General features: G+C 41.9%; 1 long non-coding RNA gene across 1 annotated transcript; it reads right to left on the bottom strand.

Moving 5' to 3' along the window:
* Positions 1 to 2,976: 2,976 nt before the first annotated feature.
* LOC123066614 (uncharacterized) lies at positions 2,977 to 9,838 on the bottom strand. The gene is made up of 5 exons (XR_006431385.1): positions 8,590 to 9,838; positions 5,811 to 6,719; positions 4,931 to 5,679; positions 4,396 to 4,823; positions 2,977 to 4,271 (listed from the first exon to the last, which is right to left on the bottom strand). It is a non-coding gene; the product is annotated as an uncharacterized lncRNA (long non-coding RNA).
* Positions 9,839 to 10,192: the final 354 nt, after the last annotated feature.

The following is a 10,192-nucleotide window of genomic DNA, read 5'->3' on the forward strand; positions in this document are numbered from 1 at the left end:
CTCACGGCGTCGGGCGCGCGCCAGCAGGGCGCGGCCATGGCGACGGGCGACGGGCAACAGCCACCAGCAGGGTGGCGCAACGGCGCGTGCAGCAGGCACGCGAGCGCGGCGACTGCAGTAGCGCTCGGCGACGGGGACGGCCAGCAGGCCATGGCGACGCCGGCGGTGACGGGGACGTCGTCATCTGCCTCGGGATGGTAAGATCGTGCGTCTTCGGGACGTCACGACGCGTGTACGTCAGGTACAACGCGGCGGTGCCGTGCTCATCTGGAGTACGTGTAATCACCGTCTCCCTAGGGTGTAGTCAACAAATCTCTCTTGATCCAAGAATATCGACATTGGTCGGCGACGTATTCGTCCACTCAGTTCTTGGGAGAGAAATCCACACCGTAGGTAGATTTATCCGGAAAAAAATCTAATCGCAAAAACGGAATCGTGGGAACGAGATGAATCCATTTTTGCAAAGAGTGGGGATCGGATCTTATACCTCCGCGTGATCGACGAAAGCCTGTGTGATGCAGTCTTGACGCAGGTTTGACGGAGAGTTGGTGGAGCGAAGCGTGCTGATAACGTGTTCCGCAACTCCGCCGGCGAGTCCGGTCCAAGGTTGCGGAGCGAGAGCGAGCATCGTAGACGAAGTAGTCGAACACGCGAAAGTAAATGACACAGAGAGATATGGAGGAGACCAGCTTTATTAATCAATGATTAGGTGTTACAATGATGGCTCCTCGTTGCTTTATATAGTATGTAGGTGGTCTAGGGATAAGTACCCACTTAACGTAAAATGGGGGAAACGGAAGGGGCTATCCCGTGCGATACGCACGAGGCGCGCCGCCACCCCACGAAGACTCGGTTTCCCAACATATGCATCCCACTGAGACTGAAAGTTCAGCAAAACCTGCATGTGTGTGGACTACCGTAGGACACAACCGTTTTTGTGTGGCTACCAAGAGAGTTACGGCTAATGCGCGCGGAGCTAATTCTATTCAATTGGCAGAAACAGCACATATATAATTTCGGTCCAGATGTGAACAGGTAAGAGGTGCAGGTCGCCTTCGTGCACATATACATCATGGTGCACTCGAACGTGCGTCTGTTAATCCAGTTTACCAAGTTTGTCAAAATGACCAAATGGGTAGATCGAGCTAGGTAATTAGCTACTCCCTCCATCCCGAATTACTTGTCGTGGAAATGGATGTATAAACACGCATTTTTTTAGGTTGGTGAGATTTTTGAATTGAGCCCTATAAACCGGAAAGGAGGGAGTAGTGCACCAAGTAGGCTAACCTACGCACGCACATCCACCAACAAATTCCTGTATTTTGACTAGGCTATAGGATATATCCCGAGCAGAGTGTGTGAAGCTTTGTTTCTCTCTACAAAAGACGGCGCGTTCACGAACACAAAGTTGTGGACGGTGCCTGCCAACATACCAATGTACCATGGAATGAAATGTCTTATCTGAAAAAGGAGAGGTATTTCTCATCCAGTCACCCATGCCTCGGTGGTGCAACCATCGTACATTCTTGCCTCTGACCGGCATGGTGGTGTGTAGCACGTGTAGCATCTCGAATGGGGCTAGTCACGTTGATCCACAAACAAAGGAAGAAAAGAGGCAAAAGCAAAGGCATTTTTTCATTCGAGCCGGTGAGATACTTTTTTTTAGGGTAAGCCCGTGAGATAGTTGAGTGATCCATTCGTCACGTCTCGGCTTCGTTGAGTTTTCTTCTTTTTTTTTAAATCAAGAAAATCTGTGCCTAGCGACCAACAGCCCTTTCAGCAACATTCATTTCTCGGAACTCATGACATAGTGGGTGACTGAGCCATGCCAAATTGCATTGCTCTGGAATAGTCACTCTAGTGAAGCCACCAACTTCTTTGAACACTTTCGTTGGCATGCTTTAGAACACCTGCAAAGCAAAAAAGAGTACAAGCAATGTAATTACTATACAGTATCACATTTTAAACTATGTATAAGCATTTTTTATGTACTCCCCTCACCCCGAATTACTTGTCATGGAAATGGATGTTTAAACACATTTCTTTAGTTCTACATACATCTATTTCTACCCATGTCAGACACAAGTAATTCAAGAATGACGGCACGTTTCCAAAGCAATATTTTTTTCATCCCCCAAAAAAGTTGCAAGCATAATAAGCACACACTGATTTATGTTCTTATCGACAATCTTGTACTCACAGGGAAGTTTGTTGGAGGCGCCACAATTTTGGCATGGTCGACATGGCCACTGCTAGCCTACTATCTCACCGGACAAACGTGATGCAAGCGGTCGCGGGTGGACTGAGGACTATAACGTCAACGAAGCTATTGAGTGCCTGCCGTACACGCACCATCTCATCTCCCTGCTTCACCACGATTAGGGGACAGGGCATCTCCTCGGTAATGACAATGCTGCCCAGCTAGGCAAGAAATAATCTAAGCTAATGGTTTGTGTGATGTTTATGCCTTGAATCAACATGATCAGTAAAATATAAGATACCTGGGCAGTTGGCGCATAAGATTTTTTGAAGTAGTACATGATCAGTACCAGAGTTCTAAATTTTGATTGTGGAAAGACTCATGTTCAGTCTGCATGGCCAAGATTCAAAAAATTCTTCTTCTTCTTCTTTACAAATTTCAGTTATAATTTGAACTTAGTTTTGACATGTAATCTAAGAGGAACATAACCAGATGGGCCACTGAGTCTTACACTTTTGCCATCCTAGCGCTTCTCCATTGAAATGACGTTGTAGGGATTCGAATTCTTTCCAGTCAAAATAACCCACACTATAATAATAATAATTAGAAAACTCAACCTGATTTTCCATAGCCTTTGTGGACTCTTGAGACGGCACTGGAAAAGGTGAATACAATCATTGATGACTACCTACCAGAATTTATCACCTAGCTAGGACAAACTTGGAGTATAAATCGGAGAACTCACGAATGCACTCTTCACAAGCAACACACAAGCTTCCACATGGTTTCCACAACTTTTCTTGTGATTTTGGGTGGCAATCCTAGTCTGTGTGAGAGTGCATGCATATGTCTGGTGCATATTAGAATTAGGAGGCATCGGGTGTGTAATAATTCCTTGCTTTTGCATAATGACTGTTATAATTAAGCTCATTAGATGATTATTTTGACGAGCATGTTGAGGACTCCTAGTCCCATATTGGCTCTAGGTAGGCAGCAACTCATGTAAACCCAGTCCCTCGACTCATGTACGCCCTGGACTCAGCTTTCCTGAACCTCGGAGCCATTTCATCCTCTCTGTTAAGGGCTAAACTGTCCAATAACACAAACACGCGTGACTTGGAAATGGAGACACTTGCAAGCTGTACTTGCTACTCCTAACAAGATGTGAGGAGACGCCTAACAAGAAAAGATGATACCATGTTAAAAAACAAGGTGATACCCAAAAATCATGCTACGTGTGACACTTAAAATGTTCATGTGGGTATCGGTACATGGCAAGAAAAGCATTTGTTGCGGTGGCAGTACCTTTGGTGCTGTACCCTACGTGCTTTGTTAGGTTGCTTTGGTAGTGTGAAGCACTCCAGCTTTCATGCATACTAGATCGGAATTGCGCCTTGGCGCAAGGGTGCCGGTCCCAATATTTTGGTCAAGCAGGTAATATTGAGTTAGTAGGAACCCAGATTCAGCATATGCATTCATACAAAACAATTACCGAGCGATTCATTAAATATGGATTTCATCATCTGAAACATCAGTTACTGCATCAGTCAGTACATACCAGGAAAAAACATAAGAACAATACACTTTGTACCAAAACATATGCATCCTCTAAAATCAGAATTGACATGGACAAACAAAGGAATTGTTGACGAACAACACTTGGACGAAGCAAATCATTCTAAGCCTACAATTGATAAGGTGGCTGAGAACACATATGCCTGCCACACAACTCTGTACCGGCCAGCCGCTGAGTGATGTATTTAAATAGGGATCTCACAATCTGCAACGATAGTTAGGAAAGATTTCATAAAGAAGAGCAAGGGTATTACTAATGGCAGGGCGCAAGCATTATTGGCTTCTTGGCAGTCGCTTAATATGTCAATCTTTTGATCGTCATCTTCAACCTCCTTACATTCTGGACATCTTCTCCTTTAAATCACTTGAGTGGTCTTCAAATAGCATTACCCACGAAGATATGCATCACTACCGCAAGCCACGCCAATGCATACACCACAAGAAGGTGCAGCACCACATCCTCGTCCGTCTCTGCGGTGTCGCGGTTGTGCCTATCCTGCGAAGCGCCGAGGAGTGACGGCAACCTAGGTTAGGATCGGCAGCGGCACAGGCACTGCGACAGTAAGAGTTAGGGAAGGACAGGTGCACGAAAGAGGTGGGTCAAAGCAGCGAGGACGTACCTTGAGGACGGCGCTACCCGACCTCCTCCTCCTTGATGACGAGGAAGCACCAAGGGTAGCTTGATGCTTGCCGGTGGCCTCCCTGATGAATTGGAGCCGAGCACTACAAGGTCAAAGGTGCAGCGCCTCATGCTTCTCCCGCTGAGCACAGAGGAGAGGGAGGCCAGCTTGGGAGCGAAAGAGCCAGAAGTTGAATACACAAGTAATCAACCAAGAAATGAGATGCTATATGTGAATAATATACAAATGAGGAGATGCTATATAAATGACCTGCAGCGCGCCTTGCCGTGCGGTGCTGGGGCAGACTGTTGTGCCTAAGCATGTGTGCCAGCCAGGCAAACTTAGCATGTTTACTGGCTGATGATAAAGCAGAAGCATTTATCCTGATTAATAACAATAGTAGTTGAGCTCCTATTCGCCGCCAGGTTCTGTTTGCACACAGTAGAAGGGAACCAGAAATATTATGTCAGCCTTGCTCGTTTTTGTAAGGCGTGGAACAAAAAAACTGGATTTTACTGTGTCTATATGGTCCTACCTGGTCCCCTCGGAGTTGAAAACAAAAGAAACACGCTCCAGGCCTTCGTATAAATATAGAGAAGCTGAGCCTAGGTGTATAAATTACGAACGTTTGTTCTGCTACATCAAAAATAGAAGGATCAGTATGGTCATGTACTTGGAATTGTAAAGACAAATTTAAAAGTATTTGCTGCTGATAAAAAAAATTATAACAAGATTTGGTGAAATGTCAGTAGGCTCTTAGGATCAGGGCAGCAGTCTTCACCGTCTAAAAGTCTCTTGTTTCTAATTACGCGAAAATGGAGTTTCATTTGTTTGTAATTACACAAAAATGGAGTTTCCTTTATTTTTTCCACATACACAAAAATGGAGTTTCCTTTGTTTTTCTACATACACAAAAATGGAGTTTGCTGCAATCGCATGTAGCAGAGTTGTTCAATCAATGGACATTAGGGAATGATATATACACTAAGCACCACAAAGTCGTGTAACAAAAAACAGAGGAAAAACCTGAAGGAAGAGGCAAAGATGGCCTTAACTTCACATGAGAGGTAGACATGCCTTTGCCGGGAGAGGAGCAGGGTAGCGGTCATCGCCGTCGCCGGCAGGAGGTGTCTCCAGTGAGAAAAGACATGGAAGCAAGCTGGAGATTCGCGACTCAGCTACAATGAACTCCATTAAAATCCTTTGAAGCATCATAGCTGCTCAGCGGTGACGGCAAGAGAGGCGGGGTGCTGGCTAGCAGCCTCTTCAGTCTCAGCGTAGTACCTACAAAGAAATGTACCCCTTTAGAAATACCGAACCATTACAAATGCAGCCTCCAATAAAAATATAACCCTCTTCTGATAATAACAAAAATTCTAGTAAATACATATTTCATTAGCAAGAGAACGGGCAACCTCTTTGTTTGTTGATAGCTTAGCAGGCTCCAAAAGCAGGGAAAAACTCTTGTTGGTTGATAGCTTGTAAGTCACTAAAGGTAGCTTGAGGTCCCCACACAAAAATTAAGTCCTCTGAGATCACATAAGAGACATAATATAAATTCAAATATTTACAAATAAAGTCACAGTTTGGTTTGGTCTGTTCCCTTGAAAGAAAAATGGATAATACATGGGACTTTATGACAAAAATAATGGCTAATTACATGAGTGGTATCAGGTTTCAAAGATTTTGTGATACCAAGAATACTAAAGTATAGTGATTAAAAGGGAAACATGATTACTGAACATTATTTATTGCCAAATTATTATCTTTGAAAAGTCCCATAGAAAAAAAGAAATAGATAAGTTGTAAAGATCACCGTGCATTTTTGCTAAATCTTGAACTAAATTCAGTTCATAAATTTAAAAGCATTCTCTGAAGGGCTTGAACTAAGAAAGATGATGAGTCGGAGATTAACTACATTGGCGGTTTCAACAACATATACATAGCAGCAACTCTTATAGATCCTACCTAACACATGCAGTAAAAATATTTTGATAGGGAATCAAAGATAAATAAAATTTACCTGGCTCCTAACCATTTATGTGGGGTTACACGATGTATTCAACGACCCTGAGAATAGTGCAGGAAATTTAAGGGTATGGAGTCATACTTGTCTGCAGTTATAAAAGAAGAGTTGCTTGTCTGTTGCGTGAGTTCAAGAGCGACGAACGTGAATGGTTTCAAGGAGGTTAACAGTCGCACTACCAGTTCACTACAGTTCAGTCGCTCAACACCATAACCGAAGGTTGCGTCCTTTACTGGTTTGATTCAAACTATCATTGGTATGCCTCCTTCCGTGCATAAACACCCAGGGATAAATTCATCTACAGGGTCAAAAATAGGCATATTCAGAACTTGGGACCAAGAAAAAGTCCACAATTGCGGAGTAATGCATTATTGGCAGAAATAGAGAAGTAGCTATAATTATTAAAAACACCAAGAGCCTTCACTAAATGTTTTGGTGGCAGAAATAAAGTAATATAAGAATATGTTTAAAAAACTTCTAATCTGATTTGGTGGCAACTCTTGCTGCAATGACAAGTGCCCATGCATCTGATAAAATATAAACCTTATAGTTAATTTACATGTGTGGGATCAAACATATTATTGTGAGCATTTGTAACAGATATATCCAATTGCACGCATGTATGCCAACTAAAACTTCTGTGAAGAGCACACATCATATGTCTGGCACCAAAATCAGGGTACTTGTTGATTTTTCAATATGCACGGAGAACTGGAGATAGTTTCTTTCAATTAGCTGCCAGAACATGTAGGCCCTACATATGAAAAAGTTGCGAAAAAAAGCTAATTCTTTGGATTACAAAGTGAAAAGACAATTTCTAGCTTGGTACAATATGTAGCCGACAGCAAGATTTACCCTCGGTGCAACGTCGCTATTTACTGCATATTCGCCTGGCTGGGAGGACTATTGAAATAGCTATAATGAATCCTACATCCAAGCAGAATATTGGGCACCAAGATTTTTGGAAGAACACATCAACAATGGAAAAGATACTAATAGAATTTATAATATAGTTTGGTTGCTATGTCTATATGGTCGCATTTAAAATAAAAATTGTAGTATATAACCCACTAATCATGCATAAGACACAAGCTGCTTGAAAAACAGAGGACCCGAATTGCTTCCAGGATACAAACCATGGGAGTCATAAGAGATGATATATTATGTATGTGCCTGATGTCTGAATATTAGAAGAGCAAGTAGAATATTCCTTTTACCCATTTGGAGCACAACCTGTAAGGCTACCATCTACAAAATCTAAAAAACAGAGCAGGAAATAAGTACTAACAACACATCAGCCAAGCATGGAAAAACGGCTCATTTCATCTTCGAATACACTGCAAAGCTTAAATATTATTTGTTAATAATATGATTATAGGGCCCATGCAGTGTACAGCCTGCCAGACACCTAGAACTAATAAGCAATCCATTAACTACAGATGATTCGACAGTACAAACAAAAAGGAAAAGCAATGCATGAGCCAAACAGAAAATGAAGCAACAGCCTGTCAGGCTCATAGAACCGATAAAGAATCCATAAACCACAGATGATCTGATAGTTCAAATAAAAATAAGAGGCAATACATGAATCAAACAGGAAATGAGGCACCCATCTAACTGGTCCTTGTCTACAAATGTACATTTTCTCATGTTCCAGGTTGGCACCTAATTTGTTACACACTCCAACATGAAACTGATGATGAAAAATGGAGCCAGAGCTTGCAATGACACTAAACCTAGGATCTCCGAAACCATTTCATTAGGCATACTAATAAAAACATTTGTTTCCACTGCACACGAAAGTACTTCTCATTATAAAAGACAAGACATACGTCCACTATTGTTTATCTCGGGATCAAATTACAAATATGAAATCTCTGCAACTATATCAGCATCTTATGGCTCTAAAGCCAAGATTGTTTTTTCTCTCCTCACACATGTATTCTTGCTACCAAATCTAAGTCCAGGTGTCCCTTATCGTACTGCAATGTACAGTTCACTGCAATTGTAGATGGAGAATCTCCTACAACTCACTTATGAAATGAGAAAACAAATGTTTTTAGAAGTTCTACTACCATCTATGAACCCGTTCGACAACAAATAATTATCAAGATTACATCAAACATAAGTAAAAAAAATAGAGGGGAGGGGGAGGTAAAATAAGCTACCTGAACACCTAAGAAATCTGCACTGCCTGTTGAAAGGCGAGTCAGCAATCAACACCATGATCTGTACTTGCAAAACAAATAAGGAAGCATACAAACAAATTAGTGTCAATCGGGTGAAGAGAAAGGAAAAAAAGATAAAGATGGAAGAAGAAACAGAAACTGGAATTTCTAGGGTCCGAGAGCCGGCTGCGCGCCCTCCGCGTGGTCAAACAAAACAATAACTAATTTACCTTATTACTTTTCAGAAAAGTTGTACCATACTGAAGTACCGAGGTAGCAGGAAAGTGTTGTTAGTATCATGATATGCGGCAGATACATATATGCAAGTACACATCAAGTATAGCTGATGTTGAGTAGATGAGGTGCTCGCAACCCAACCCAAAATTGCAATAACGAAGCCCCCTACATAACTTACAATTTACATGACACATAACATCTCCTTGCACTCATATAATGATTCAAATCCTGCTGATTGGCTAATAGCGATGCAAAAGCTATTAACAACCGGAAAGACAAAAGAAGTAGACTTCACTATATACGTAAGTTAGGTACCTTGTTATCGACAATGTGAATATTGAGAATCTCAATTCCAGACTGATGCACATTCATCCTGGTTGCATTAGACTAAACTGACCTTGCAACTTGCATTAGTAACAACAGAATGCAAGATCGAACACTATGTCAATGCAATCTGGATAAGCAAAGTTAGCTAGCACAAAGAATTTTATGATTTTTTCCAAAGGTAAGTCTTCATAAATAATGGCTTAGTGCAAGATCTGGATAGACATTATACTTATAGGTAGGAAGGGATAGTTGTAAGATAATATCACTATGCCAACCAGACCCAAAAATCATGGGAAATAATCCATAGTATAGAGCTAATAACATTTATCTGCTATAAATTACCATATCAATTGAAAAAGATTATTTGCATATGATCTCTAATCTAGACATCAATAATAAAAGTCACATGGCATTTTCTTTTAAACTGAACTAAACCTCCAAAATCATGTCACTAAAGAAATCTGGCACTAACCAAACCATTTAAGATCAGCTTTTGTGTGCATATTGAGATAAAGATAATCTGCCTTGTGGACCACTATGCAAACAGAAAAACAACTGAATAAATTGCTTCATGTTTTTGCATCTTCCAATCTTAAAGCCCTGGAGAGCAAGCTGGCCACATTTTGTCAATCTTCCAAACTTGAAGCATACTAAACAGAAGCAACAATGGTACTTACAAATTGAAGGATTCAGGAAGCATCCCCCCCTCTACCAGGAACATGTTGGCAATTTTGATATTTCACTTGAGCAAGTAGTCATGGATATGTACATCAAGCCTGCACGACCCACCACAAGAAATTAAAGATAACATAATTCATCCCAAGAACGCATCCAAACATCGAACACCTTGTGGTGGTGTACCTCTGTGGAGAAGTAGATCTGGGCAGGCTTGTCACTGGTGACTAACATCCCCATGCCCTTCTCCTCCATCCCAACACAGCATGTTCGTCTCCTGCAATTCCATGATGATGGGTGGAGCAGTGGTGAGAGAGAGGGGGGGGAGGGAACCTGCAGCCGATCCTCTCCTGAGGATGAAGGA

Source organism: Triticum aestivum, chromosome 3B (genome assembly GCF_018294505.1).
Source record: "Triticum aestivum cultivar Chinese Spring chromosome 3B, IWGSC CS RefSeq v2.1, whole genome shotgun sequence".
In the NCBI taxonomy this organism is placed as follows: domain Eukaryota; kingdom Viridiplantae; phylum Streptophyta; class Magnoliopsida; order Poales; family Poaceae; genus Triticum; species Triticum aestivum.